General features: G+C 46.2%; 1 long non-coding RNA gene across 1 annotated transcript; it reads right to left on the minus strand.

Moving 5' to 3' along the window:
* Nucleotides 1-411: 411 nt before the first annotated feature.
* On the minus strand, nt 412-11310 carry LOC148149203 (uncharacterized). Its single transcript, XR_015758219.1, has 2 exons — nt 11225-11310; nt 412-1288 (listed from the first exon to the last, which is right to left on the minus strand). It is a non-coding gene; the product is annotated as an uncharacterized LOC148149203 (long non-coding RNA).
* Nucleotides 11311-14096: the final 2786 nt, after the last annotated feature.

A 14096-nucleotide genomic window follows, 5' to 3' on the forward strand; every position in this document is an offset into this window, starting at 1 on the left:
ATAGTGGGTGACATGGTGGCTCAGTGGTTAGCACTGCTGCCTCATAGTTCCAGGGACCTGGGTTCGATCCCTTCCTCAGGTGAATATCTCTGTGGATTTTGCACATTCTCTCCAAATACGAATCAAATGCTGCATGAAATATTTACTTTGCAAACCCTGTGGTATCGTTATTCTGGGTAGCAAGATCCTGCTAGTCAAATTGTGAACTGAACTGCTTGGCTCGGGATCTTGCTGTGCTGAAAGGATGTGTTGGTGTTCAGGGGAATTCCCATCAGAATTATTGTGTTCCCCATTGCCCCCTCTATTCTCCTCCTCCTGCTCCATACCTGCGGGGGTGGGGCTTTTCACTTCATACACCTTTCCCTGAGGACTCAGCTCTGGCCATTTCCAAAGCACTCATGAGACAGAGACTGAATCTTCTTCATCTTTATTCCCTTTTCCAGATTGACATTGACAGAAAACAGTCAGCAATTAACAGCCCAGACAGAGGAAGCTGCACAAATTCACAGCCACAATGGAGCTTGAGGAAAACACTTATGGAGATTTTCTCAATAACATGAGAATCCTGTCCCTTTAAACAGTGACAAAACCTTAAATTGGAACTGGCGGCTGAGCAGGAAGGAGGTCTGTTTTACTGAAGCAGAGACTTCTGAGGTTCACATTGTTTTTTCACAGCTGACAGTCTTTAGCATCTTCGAGAGGTTTTACTTGACATCGCAAGTTAACACTGTCCCCATCAAACACATCCAGGTCAGGGAAAGCATGGGGCTAGATAAAGAGTAAAGTTTTCTCTGCACTATCCCAATGACCTGCCTTAACCCCTGAAGCTCAGAAGTGTCTCCAAGCCAGTCCTGAGAAGGAAGAGAGTTGAAATTCAGTGCTGACAATGACCTTTTTCCTGCCAGCTCAGCCCTGTTCTATTTAAAGTTGTGTCTCCTCTGTGGACTGTCTCAAACACTCTACACACATTCTGATCTCCTGATGCTCTTGCTGAGGGGAGAGGGGAGGGTCACATGGGTGAGGGCACAGGAGAAGCGAGCGTTGGACTCCCAGTCAGACCCAGAGAGGGTCAGCAGGCTGCTGACACTGTAGGTGCTGTCCGAAGCTCGCAGGTAGTTGCTGGTCTGAACCCCGTCCGAAATGACTGCACCGTCCTTCTTCCACTGCACCTCCAGCTCATCGGGATAGAAGTGATTGGCAAGGCACACCAGGGTGGCAGTGCCCTTGGCATTGACCTGCTCCGGGGAGGGGGGCAGCAGGGTCAGCTTGGGCTGAGAGTTGTCACGGCCTGAAAGACAAGAGAAACAATTTTACTCCCTGCCTTTTGAAGGTACATCAACTCTCTGAACATTAACTGGTAAAACATTTGAACATTTGTATCCAGTACCTAGCATGCCTGACAAAAGCACTGGCATTTTAAAAATTGCTTTTAGGGACGTGTACGGCACTGGCAGAGCCAGTTGCTGCCCATTCCTAACTGTCCCTGAGAAGGTGATGGTGACGCAGCAGAAAGAGAAGGGGCAGTCCTGGACCATCATTTAAGGAATGAATGTGGGCAGCTGGAAGGGCTATCAATGGGGGAGCATTTTAGCGACAGTGATCGGAACTCAGTGAGATTGAGAGTAGGGATGGAAATGGAGAACCATGGAGCAAGTGTAAAAGTTTTCATTTGGGAACAACCCATTTTACCAAACTGTGTGGTAATTTGGTAAAAGAGTACTGGAACCATCGACTTGATGGGAGATCAGTGACAGGGCAGTGGGAGGCCTCCAAGGACGAGACCGAGACAGAGATCATTCAGAATCTTTTCCCAAAAGAGTAACAGTGGCATTCCCAAAGAGAGAGTCTCAGCAAAGATGTGAAACTATCGATATGATGTGGAGGCTCTGGTGTCTGACTGGGGTGGACATGTTCAGGAGTCACATAACACCAGGTTACAGTCCAACAGGTTAATTTAAAATCACGAGCTTTTGAAACGCTGCTCCTTCTTCAGGTGAAGCGACTTCAGTGCTGAAGGAACAGTGCTCTGAAAGGTTGTGATTTGAAATAAGCCTGCTGGACTATAACCTGGTGTCGTGTGACTTCTGACCTCAAATGAAGCCCAGTTAGAGCATAGAGAGAGAACTGTGTGCAGTTCTGGTCACCACATTGCAGGAAGGATGTGAGCCCCCTAGAGATGGGGACAGTGGAGGATTTTGTCAGGTATGAGGAGTATTAGCTTTGAGGAATGATTGGTTTGGCTAGGACTGGTTTCTTTGGAACACAGGAGGCTGAGGGGAGATTTGATCGAGGTGTGTAAAATGATGAGGGGTCTGGATCGAGTGGGTAGGAAGGACTGATTTCCATCAGCACAGAGGGCAATAACCATGGGGAGAGATTGAAATGAATTGGGGGCAGGGTTAGAGGGGAGTTGAGGAGTAATTGTTTTCATCCAGTGCCTAGTGGGATCAGGACCTCACTAGCTGAAAGGGTGAGTGTGGCAGAAACCCTCATCACATTGAAAAAACACTTGGATATTCACTTGGAACACCAAAGCCTCCAGAGCTATGGAGCAAGAGCTGGTATGTGGGGTGGAGCTCAACACCTCTTTAACAAACCTCCGATCACTCACAGCTCGGGAGAACTTTATGTAAGAACACTGGAGCAGAGTTGGATCAGCACACTTCAGGAAGGAGTCACGTTGGGTGTCCATGTAGAAGGTTCTAGATTTTGTTTCAAATCTTCCAGCTCAGCACTGGGGTAAAGTCAACGGTGAGGCTGCAAAGAGTCTCAGTGTCTTGGGATCAGACAGTGTCATTGCTCTTAATGATCCCATGTTCCCTGGAAGATGGAAGCATGCATCCGATGGGCAAAGGTCAGGTTCAGGAGACTCCAACCTCAAAGAAAGACTTGCATTTATGTTGCACCTGCCTCCACCTAAGGATGTCGCATTGGCTCTTTCCACCAGACTGTGCTCAGCAAGATCCCAGAGAGCTGGGTGACAATGAGTCGAGGATCAGGTTTTTAGTGATGCTAATTAGGGAATCAATATTGACCAGGACACCAGGGGAAACAGTCCTGCTGTCTGTCTAATAGGGCCATGGAATCGCATCTCTGATATCTGAAAGGCTCCCAGTGCATCAAAAGAGAGACTTGTATGTCAGGCTCTCCCAAAGCAATTACAGAGAGTGAGGGACTTGTCTGAACACTGGTCACTGTTTAATGCAGAAAACATAATTTGTACATAGCAATATCGCGCAATCGTAAATGAGATTATGAAGCATGTTCAGTGATGTTTCAGGGATGAATATTGACCTGAAGTCAACCCAAAGAGAAAGCAAATGGGTTCGCTTGCACAGAACGTGAGAAAATGAAAGGCACAGGAGAAGGTGGGATTCGTGGTTAGTGATGGGTTTGATTGTTACCAGAAAATAAAAGGAAGGATCAGAATTTGTGAATGTCATATTGTAACAAGGCAATACAGAAGTGCAGGGGAACTTGACAGTAGAAATAACTTAAAGTCTTTGTATGATAACGCATGAAGCATTCGGAATAAGGTAGACAGAGTGATGCCACAAATTGAGGTTCCCAAGGACTTTAAAATCATTAAAGTGACGTAGGGCTCAGGAGAGGTTAATAAAGTTCCCAGAATAATGAATAGGACATAGATTATGGAAAGGGTCAGAAAATTAATTTTCGGCATAGTGCATAAGGGGACAACTATGAAAAGGAGGGCAGTCAATGCAGGACTGAGGGTGTTGGACCTGAATGCAGGGAGTATCCGAAATGAGGTAAATGAGCTTGTAGCGCAGATTGGAATTGGCAGGTATGATGTTTTGAGTATCACAGAGATGCGACTGTAAGGGGTTGAGGGCTGGGAATGAAATACTCAAGGATGCACATCCGATTGACAGGACATGCTGATGGGCAGATGGGGGTGGGGTTACCTTCTTGGTAAGAAATGAAATAAGATCCATCACAAGAAGGGATTTAGAGTTGGAATGCATTCAATCTGTGTGGGTGGAGTTGAGGAGTCGCAAGGGAGAAAGAGCATGATGAGAACTTTGCACAGCTCCCCCCCTCCCCCCCCAGCAGTAGTCAGGATATGAGGAAGAAAATAAATCAGGAGATAGAGAAGGATGTAATAAAGGCCCTGCTACAATAGTCATTAGGGACTTCAATATGTAGGTAGACTGGAAAATTAAGTTGTTTGGGGATGTCAAGGGAAGGAATTAATGGAATGTCTACGAGATGGTTTTTGGAGCAGCTTGTGGTAGAGTTCACTATGGAACAGGCAATTCTGGATTGGGTGATGTCTAATGAAGCAGACCTGATTAGGAACTTAGGGTGAAGGAATCCCTTGGGGGCATTGACCGTAATATGACAAAATTCACCCTGCAGTTTGTGACAGAGAATCTGGAGTCAGATGTACCAGTAATGCAATTAACTTAAGGTAACTACATAGACATGAGGGAGGAGCTGGCCAGAGTTGGTAAGAAGGGAAGCTGAGCATAAGAGAGAATGGAGCAGCGATGGCAGGAGTTTCTGGGGGTAATTTGGGAGGCAGAGCAGGAATTCAACCCAAGGAAGAAGAAAGATACTGAGTGGAGGCCAAGGCAACCATGGCTGATGAGGGAAGTCAGGGTCAGCATAAAAGCAAAAGAAAAAACATGCAATGTGGTGGAGATTATTGGGAAGCCAGAGGATTGGGAAGCCTTTAAAAACAGCAGAGAGGAACTAAAAAAAAGTAAGGGTGGGTGTGTAAATTAAATGTATGGTTTTTGAGCTAGTAACATAAAAGAATATTGCAAGAGTTTTTCTTTAGATGTATGAAAGGCAAGAGGGAGTCAATAATAGAAATTGTACCACTGGAAAAGGCAGAAGTAGTAATGGGGAACAAAGAAATGGTGGAAGAAGTGCATCGATGCTTTAAATCAGCTTTCACAGTGGTGTGACAATGCTGCTCATTTCACAAGGTTAAGTTGTCCTTGGATTTTCTTTCAAGAGGGGTTATAAAGGCAGAGGTTCCAATTTGTCTGGGTTAGGGACTTTGCTCATGGCTAACAGATACTGCCTAAGGCAGCAGTCAGGGAAAAGGCTTTTAGGTTTTATATTAAACACTTGTCCAATAAAAGGAGAGTGGCCAGTTCTTCCAGTTTGCTGTTTTTGACAAACAGTCGGTTGGAAGCTCCTGGATAAAGAAAGCTGCTGGTGAGAAAGGTTCCCCAATTCAACATTTTCCAGTGGACTCTGTCTGAAATTCCTCTCCTGTAAGAATCCCTGTATTTATATTTACCTTTTTGCCGAGCCGGTTGCAGCAAATTGGAACAGCTCTTTGTCAAGTTACATTTTCTCGTCAGTTGGGTTTTCAAATAGTTAAGTTATTCTAAAGTCTGTTTTCTTTTGATTGTGTGTAAATAAATTCTCTTTTCCTTCAAGCTGAGTGGTTTGGCCAGTTGTATCAACCCTGGAATATCCAGGTTACACTTGCTTAACACAATTCGAAAAGGTAAGGTCTGGGCTGCATTCTCAAAATGTTTCGAAGGGTCTGGCCTGGTCCATAACAATGTCATAGAGTCCTATAGCATGGAGACAGGCCTTTTGGACCAAACTGGTCCATGCCAACCAAAATGACCATTTACCCTAATCCTGCACTTGGCCCATATCCTTCTGAATCCTTTCCTTTGCTGTATTTGTCCAAATGCCTTTTAAATGTTATTAATGTACCCACCTCAACCACTTCCACTGGCAGCTCATTCCATATGCGAACAACCCTCTGTGTAAAAAGGTTGCCCCTCAGGTTCCCTTTTATTCTTTCCCCTCTAACCTTAAACTGATGCGCTCTGGTCCATATTCACAAACCCTGGGGAAAAGACTGAGTGAATTCACCCTATCCAAGCCTCTCATGATCTTATGAGGTCCTCCCTGAGTCTCCTACACTCTAAAGAAAAAAGTACTCTCCCTTTAACCCAAACCATTGAATCCTGGCAACATCCTTGCAAATTTCTTCTGCACTCTTTCCAGGTTAATAACATCCTTCCTGTAACAAGGTGACCAAAACTGAACACAATATTCCAAGTGTGGCTTCACCAATGTCCTGTATAACTGCAACATAACTTCCCAACGTCTGTAGTCAATGCCCTGACTGATGAAGGGCACTGCAGAAAAAGCTCTCTTCTCTGCTCTATTTACTGTGACTCCATTTTCAGAGAACTGCTTACCTGAATTCTAAGGACCCTCTGTTTCACTATATTCGTTAAGGCCCTATCATTCACCATGAAACTCCTACCTTGCTTTAAATTTCCAAAATACAAGACCTCACATTTATGTGTATTAAACTCTATTTGTCATTTCTCGGCCCACTTCCCCAGCTGAGCAAAGTCCTGCTGCAATTTCTGATAACTGTCCGCACTGTCCACGATGCTGCTTATTTGAGTGTCATCAGCAAACTCACTAACCATGCCTTATACATTCTCATCCAAAACATTGATATAGATAACAAACAGTAATGGGCCCAGCACTGACCCCTGAGGCACTCCACTAGTCACAGGCCTCCAGTACAATAAGGATCCTTCCCCTGTTACCCTGTGCTTTCTACCATCAAGCCAATCGTGTATCCAATTTGCCAGGTCACCTTGGATTCCATGCAATCTAACCTTCCATAACAGCCTACCATGTGGAACCTTATCAAAGGCTTCACTGAAATCCATATAGACCACGTCGACCATCCTGCCCTCATCAACCTTCCTGGTCAATTCATCAAAGTACCTTAACAAATTTGTGAGGCATATTCTCCCACTCACAAAGTCATGCTGACAACTCCTAATCAAATCCACTCTTTCCAAATGCATGTGTATCTTATCTTATCAAACAACTTACCCACCACAAATGTTAAGCTTATAATTCCTAGGCTTTTGTTTTGCAGCCCTTTTTGAACAATGGCACAGTCTTCGCTATCCTCCAGTCTTCTGGGATCTCACCTGTGGCTAACCATGATACTAAAATATCAGCCAGCACACCCGACCTTCAAGAGAGTTGGGAGCAGAAGTGAGTGGAGAGGGCATCACTAAGGTGGAGGGGTTGAGGCAGCTGAAAGGTCTGAAGGTGGATAAATCATTCAGACCCGATGGACTACACCCCAGAGTTCTGATGGAGATAGCTAAGGTAATTGTAGGGCCATTGGCTGTGATCTTTCAGAAATCACTGGAGTCAGGGGTGGTCCCAGAAGACTGGAAAATAGTGAATGTAACATCCATGTTTAAGAAAGGAGGGAGGCAGAGATGGGACATTAGAAGCTGGTTCGCCTGACCTCGGTCATTGGTAAGATTTTAGAGGTCTACTTAAGGGTGAGATTGCAGGTATTTGGAATCTCACCCTTAAGCCTGGTAAAATTGCAGCCTGGTAAAATTGGGCTGAGTCAGCACAGCTTCATCAAAGGGAGCCATGCCTGACAAATCTGTTAGAAATCTTTGAGGAGGTAACAAGTGAGTTAGACAAAGGAGAGCCAATGGATGTGATCCATTTGGATTTCCACAAGGCCTTTGACAGGGTACAATAAAGGAGAATGAAAAGTCAAATCAGAGCCCATGTTGTCAGGAGCAAGGCACTGCGGTGGGTAGAGGATTGGCTGACCGGCACAAAGACGAGAGTAGGGACAAAGGGATTTTTTTCTGGATGGCTGTTGGTGCTTTGTGGCAATCCGCAGGGATCTGTGTTGGGACCACAGCTATCTATTAACAATCTGGATAAGGAACTGAAGATATTGTTCATATGTTTGTAGATGACACAAAAATTGATGAAAGGACAGGTGGAGTTGAGGAAGTGGGGGAGATTGCAGAAGGACTTGGTCAGGCTAGGAGAATGTGCAAAGAAGTGGCAGGTGGAGTACAATGTGGGAACTTGTGAGGCTAGATACTTTGGTGGGAAGAATAGAGGCACAGACTGTTTTCTAAGTGAGGAAAGATTTCAGAAATCTGAAGCACAAAGAGAATTGGGAGTCCTTGCTCAGGTTTCTCTGAAGGTTAACGTGTAGGTTCACCATTGGCAGTTTGAAAGGCAATTACAATGTTAGCATTAACTTTAACGTCAGAAGTGTACTGCTGAGTTTGTATAAGTCTCTGATCAGACCAGATTTGGAATTTTGGGCTCCTTATTAAGGAAGGATGTGCTGTCATTGGAGAGGGTCCAGAGGAAAAAGTGAGAAAGAATAAGAATAATCCTGGGAAGATAAAGAGTGGTTGAGGATTCTGGATCTGTATACAATTGCATTTAGAAAGATGAGGGGGGAATCTTATTGAAACTATAGAATATTGAGAGGCCTGGAGAACATGGAGAAGGTGTTTCCACGAGTAGAAGAAACTAGAGCCCAAAGGCACAGCCTCAGAGTGAAGAATGATCCGTCAGAACTGAGATAAGGAGGCATTTCTTCAGCCACAGGGTGGTGAATCTGCGGAACTCATTGTCACAGAGGTCTATGGAGGCCACGATGTTGAGAGTATTTAAAACAGAGACAGATACGTTCTTGATCAGTAAGGAGATCAAACATTAAAAGGAGAATGCAGGAGAATGGGGTTGAGGAACACATCACACAAGATCAAATGGCAAAGCAGACTCTATTCTGACTGGCCCAATTCTACTCCGATATCTTAAGTATTTTGGGTTTATGTAGAGGTTCCTTGAAACCCTGGAAAACTGGAAGTACGGTCACTTAGTGGTTAGCTCTGCTGCCTCACAGCGCTATGGACCCAGGTTTGATTCTAGCCTCGGGCGACTGTCTGTGTGGAGTTTGCATGTTCTCCCTGTGACTGCATGGGTTTCCTCCAGGTGCTCTGGTTTCCTCCCACAGTCCAAAGCTGTGCAGGTTCGGTGAGTTGGCCATGCTAAATTGCGCATAGTGTAGGTTAGGTACATTAGTCAGGTGTAAATTTAGGTTAAAAAGGTAGGGGAATGGGTCTGGGTGGGTTACTGTTCGGAGGGTCAGTGTGGACTTGTTGGACCAAATGGCCTGTTTCCATACTGTAGGAATTCTATGATTCTATGGACATTGAAAGGACTGGATTGTGAGCCCTGCTGTTGCTGTTTCTCAAAAGTACTTTGACAAAAGATAATCAGGGAGTGGTGAGAGTGTGCATCAGGTTGCATGAGGGAACTGCTTGTCCTGCTTCCTGGAATACCATGAGCACAGGAAGTGTGGTCAGTGACTGTAGTTGGAACTCCAGGTTTTGGAGCTTGAGCAGCAGCTGGTGTCAGTGCGGAGCATCCGTGAGGCTGAGAGCTCCGTGGAGAGCACGTTTCTAGATGTGGTCACTCTGCAACTTCAGAGTATGCAGGGAGAGAGGGAAGGGGGGAGCAGCAGATAGTCCAAAAGGATCAGGCAGCTAGTACAGGAATCCCGTGAGTGCATCCCACTCTCCAACCAGGATTCAGTTTGGAATCCTGATCAGAATGATGGTTCATCTGGGGAGTGCAGCAAGAGCCAAGTCCCTGGCACCACGGGGGGCTCAGCTGTACAGGGGGGCACAAGGAAGACTGGAAGAGCGATAGTGAGAGGATATTCAAGAGTGAGGGCAATCGATAGGTGTTTCTGTAGCTGCAGATGGGAATCCAGGATGGTGTGTTGTCTCCCTGGTGCCAGGGTCAAGGCTGTCACTGAGCAGCTGCAGAGCACCCTGAGGGGAGACGGGGAACAGTCAGCAGTCATGGTCCACATCGGTCCCAGTGACAGAGGGAGAAAAGGGATGTAGTCTTGCAGTCAGAATTTAGGAATTCCAGAGGGAATTAGCATTAGGAGCTCAAAAGTAGGAATCTCCAAGATTACCCCCAGTGCCCCACGCAAGTGAGAATAGAAAGAGGAGGATAGCACAGGTGACGGTGGAACTGAAAAGACAGTCCAGGAGGAAGGGCTTTCGATTATTTTAACATTGGGACTGGCTTTGGGGGGAGATGGACATGTATAGACCAGACGGGTTGCTCCTGAACAGACTTGGGACTGAGTTCCTTTGTAGTGATTTACTAGTGCTGCTGAAGAGGGTTTAAACTAACTTGGCTGGGCTGTGGGAGCCAAGAGGTAATACCAGGGAGGAACACAGAGGTGCACAGAATCCTGGGAGAGATAGATAGCACCAGAATAAGAAATAGAACTTCTGACCCAGTTTCAGAGTGAGGGAGAGAAAGTAATAAATTCTAAATCAGGGTCACTGTGTAAGGATGGGAGTGCACGGAGTGTTGGGAATAAGACTGGGAAGGTACAGCCACAGAATGTTAAGTGGAAATCTGATGTGTGTCTCTCACATAGGAAGATAAGATAATTAGAACATGAGAAATAGGAGCAGGAGTGGGCTATCTGACCCATCGAGGATGAAGGATGTTAGTTATGAAGATAGACTGAAGAAATTGGGACTGTCTTCCTCAGAGAAGAGAAGGCAGAGAGGAGATTTGATCGAGAAATCAGGAGGGGTCTGAACAGAGTAAACCAGGAGAAAATGTTCCCACCTGAGAAAGAACTGAGAGGGAGAGGCCATGGATTGAAAATAATTGGTAAAAGAAACAATAGTGAGACGAGGGAAAACATTTTCAGCCAATGGGTGGTTAAGGTGTGGAATGCACTGCCTGAGAGTGTGGTGGAGGCAGCTTCAATTGAAACATTCTGAAGGGAATGAGACTGTTATTTGAAAAGGAACAATGTGCAGGGTGACAGGGAGAAGGCAGGAGAATGACACTCAGTGAATTGCTCATTCAGAGAGGAAGTACAGACAGGATGGACAGAATGGCCTCCTTGTGCACTGTAACAACTCTGTGATTGTGTGATTGAGCAGAGTTAAAGCTGGGGGAGGTGGCAGCTCGGTGTCTCACTGTGCTGCTGCTGCTGCTGCTGCTGAGGTCAGTGAGATCAGAGACTGGGACAGGGAGCCAGAGCTCACATCAAACTCTGCCTGTGTCCGTCACACTGAGACTGGCAGGAGGCTACTCACTGATTTCACTCCATGCTGCAGGAATGGGACCACAGGCTGCAAATGGACAGAGCTCCTCCACACGGTGAGGAAAACTGACTGACTTATATCTTACTGCTTAAAGGGGGCAATGGAACTAAAGAGGTACAGCTGGACACCCTGTTAGACACAGTGCTCCTCAATCAACCATTTCATTCACTGCAGCTCCCTACTAACACCTGCAGCAATTCAGCATTTGTGTTTTAGAAAGTTTCAGTATTGAAAGGGTTATTAACGGAGGATTGAGGTTTACTTACTCAGTCTGAGCTTGGTTCCTTTACCGAACGTCAGCCACAGTGAGAGCACCCAGTGCAGAGGCTGTACAAAAACCTCAGCTCTCTGCTTCCCTCTGTCATTCTCACCCTCTCCCTATCTCACAGTCTGTTGATCACTCCCACCCTCTTTTTGTGTCTTTCTTTCTCTGCCTCTGGGTTGTGAACTTTATTTTTCGTTGTTAAATCTTGCAGCTGTTCTTCCCATGTGGCCATGGAGTGGAAGAGGGAAACTTGAGGCCTTCAGTGAGCATTGAGACACCACAGGGACTGGAGTGTGTAGCAGACAGTGACCATCCCAGCATGGGGTAATTTGTTCAGTTTCATTTGTATCTAACTGTGGGATATGTCAGTTCAGGCGGTGGGACTGTGTGTCCATTATTATGCATTTTATATAACTGTGGATGTGTCAGTACAGGAGGTGATTTTGTATGGCTCTGTATCATTGTGTAGGGGTTGCTGTTATGCTGCATACAGTAATAGTCAGCGACATCCTCATTCTGAACGTTGCTGATTTTCAGGGTGAAACTGGTCCCTGATCCACTGCCGGTGAATCGATTGGAGACTCCTGTGAATCGAGTTGTTGCATCATAGATCAGGAGAGAGGGTTTCTGACCTTCTCGCTGCTGGAACCATCTAACCCACTTGCTAACAGATTGACTGGCCGTACAGGTGATGGTTACGGTCTGGCCCAGTCCCACTGACAGCAACGGGGGAGACTGGGTCATGGTGATGTCCCCACTGATACCTGAGGGGTCAGAGAGAAATACAGTGAAGTCAGAACTGTCACAGAAAGAGCCTGTCAAATGAGAGATTGTTGGAGACACTGAGCATTCCTTTGGTTTCAGCATTTTCCCTTCAATCACAAGTCAGTGGAACTGGAGTGAAATGGAGAGCAGCTAAAGATTCAAGGTGGAAGGAGAGAGATTTGTACCTGCGACACAGAATGCCAGGGGCCAGATCAGCTGGATGTGTGAAATCATGGTGTGTGCTCCTGTCCCTGTGCCTGGTTCCTGATAAACTCTCCCTTCACTGGGCTCTGCTTTATAAAGCTGCAGCCTGTGAGAGTCTGACTGGGTGTTCTTCAGTATGTAAATGGCATCAGGCAGAGAGAGCCACGTCAGCCCCTCACACTTCCTCTTCTCTCTCTCTCTCTCTCTTTGTTTCAGAGAGTGATTGATGTGAACAGCACTGAATGAGGCCATTTGGCCCATTGTATCTGTGCTGTTAAACAGCGATCTGATGACACTAATCCCATCCTCCAGCTCTTGGCCCATTACCCTGGAGGCTACAGCAACACAAGGGAATATCTAAACACTGCTCCAATGTCACAAGAGTTTGTGAGTCAACCAGCCTTTCAGGCAGAGAGTTCCAGACTCCCACCACCTTCTGGGTGAAAACATTTCTCCTCAATTCTCCTCTCACTCTGCAACTCGACTGGGCCTGAATTCACTCGAGTTTAGAAGGATGAGATGGGATCTGATTGAAACATATAAAATTCTAACAGGCCCGGGCAGGGGAGGAGGTTTCCCCTGGTTGGGGAGTCTGGAACCAGGGGACGCAGTCTCAGAGAGATACGGGGTAGACCATTTAGGACTGAGATGAGGAAACATTTCTTCACTCAGAGGATGGTCAACCTGATGAATTCTCTACCACAAATGGCTGAGGAGGATAAGGAACTGAATATATTCTAGAAAAAAAGAGAGATAGTTGTTTTGCATTTTAACGGCATGAAGGAAATGGGGAGAAAGCAGGAACATCGCATTGAGAGAGAGGGTCAGCCATGATCATACTGAATGACACACAAGACTCAAAGGGCCGAATGGCCTGCTCCAGCTCTGAGTTTCTATGTGTCCATGTCTGTGTTACCTTCAATCTCTGTCCCTGGTTATTGAGTCCTTTACTCGTGTATAAAGTGCCTTCCTGTGCAACGTATCACTGCCAACAATTATCTTATACCTCTCTATCAGGTCCCTCTCAACCTTCAATGCTCCAAGGAAAACAATCCCAACCTTTCCAACCTTTCCTCATAGCTGACCCTCCATCCCAGGCAGCATCCTGGGAAATCTCCTCTGCCCCCTCTCAAGTACAATCACATCCTTCCCAGAATGTGGTGACCAGGACCTCTCTCTCTCTCTCTTTTCCCCTTTCTGTCTCACATCTGCTACTTTGATCTCTCTACATCTATCTCTCTCTCCCACTGTTAATCTCTCTCATATTCTCTCTCTCTCACTCTGTCTCATAACCACTCTCTCCAACTCACTCACGCTTCCTCACTCCGTCTCATAATCTTTCTCCATCTCTCACTGTCTCCGTCACTCGCTCCATCTCTCACTTCAATTGAAAGCCTCCAAATGTTATCTACCCCTCTCTATTTCTCCCTCTGTCTCTCCCTTCATCTCCGCATCCCAATCGACCTCTATTTCTCTCTCTCTGTCTCGCTTCTTTCTCTTTCTCACAGTGTCCCGGGTGGTGACAGTTGAATTCAGGATAAATCTCCCTCTGCTCTGCCCCACAAATGGATGTTAACCCTTGACCCCAGAGGCATGTCTTCTCCTGGAGTAAAGGCCCATTTCCACATTGACCAGGTTTTGGTATCTCTCAGGAAGATGGACAGATTCTTGATAAATGAAGGGCAGTTTTGTGCTGTTGGCCTATTCTCACTGGGGACTGGTTTGGACACAAACCTCATTCCATGAAGGCCCAGCAGAGAGAGGAGATCCTCAGGCCATCAGTGTGAGCTGGAGGGACAGGACAGACTCTGACTGACTGACCATCCTGTCCATTCACAACATGTTCCAATCCCTTCCCCTGTCCTTCCCATTCCATGATCAGTCTCTGAGTCAGGGTGTTTTAC

This window comes from Chiloscyllium plagiosum, unplaced genomic scaffold (assembly GCF_037043375.1).
Source record: "Chiloscyllium plagiosum isolate Xiang-an unplaced genomic scaffold, Cpla_swu_hap1 HiC_scaffold_9, whole genome shotgun sequence".
In the NCBI taxonomy this organism is placed as follows: Eukaryota; Metazoa; Chordata; class Chondrichthyes; order Orectolobiformes; family Hemiscylliidae; genus Chiloscyllium; species Chiloscyllium plagiosum.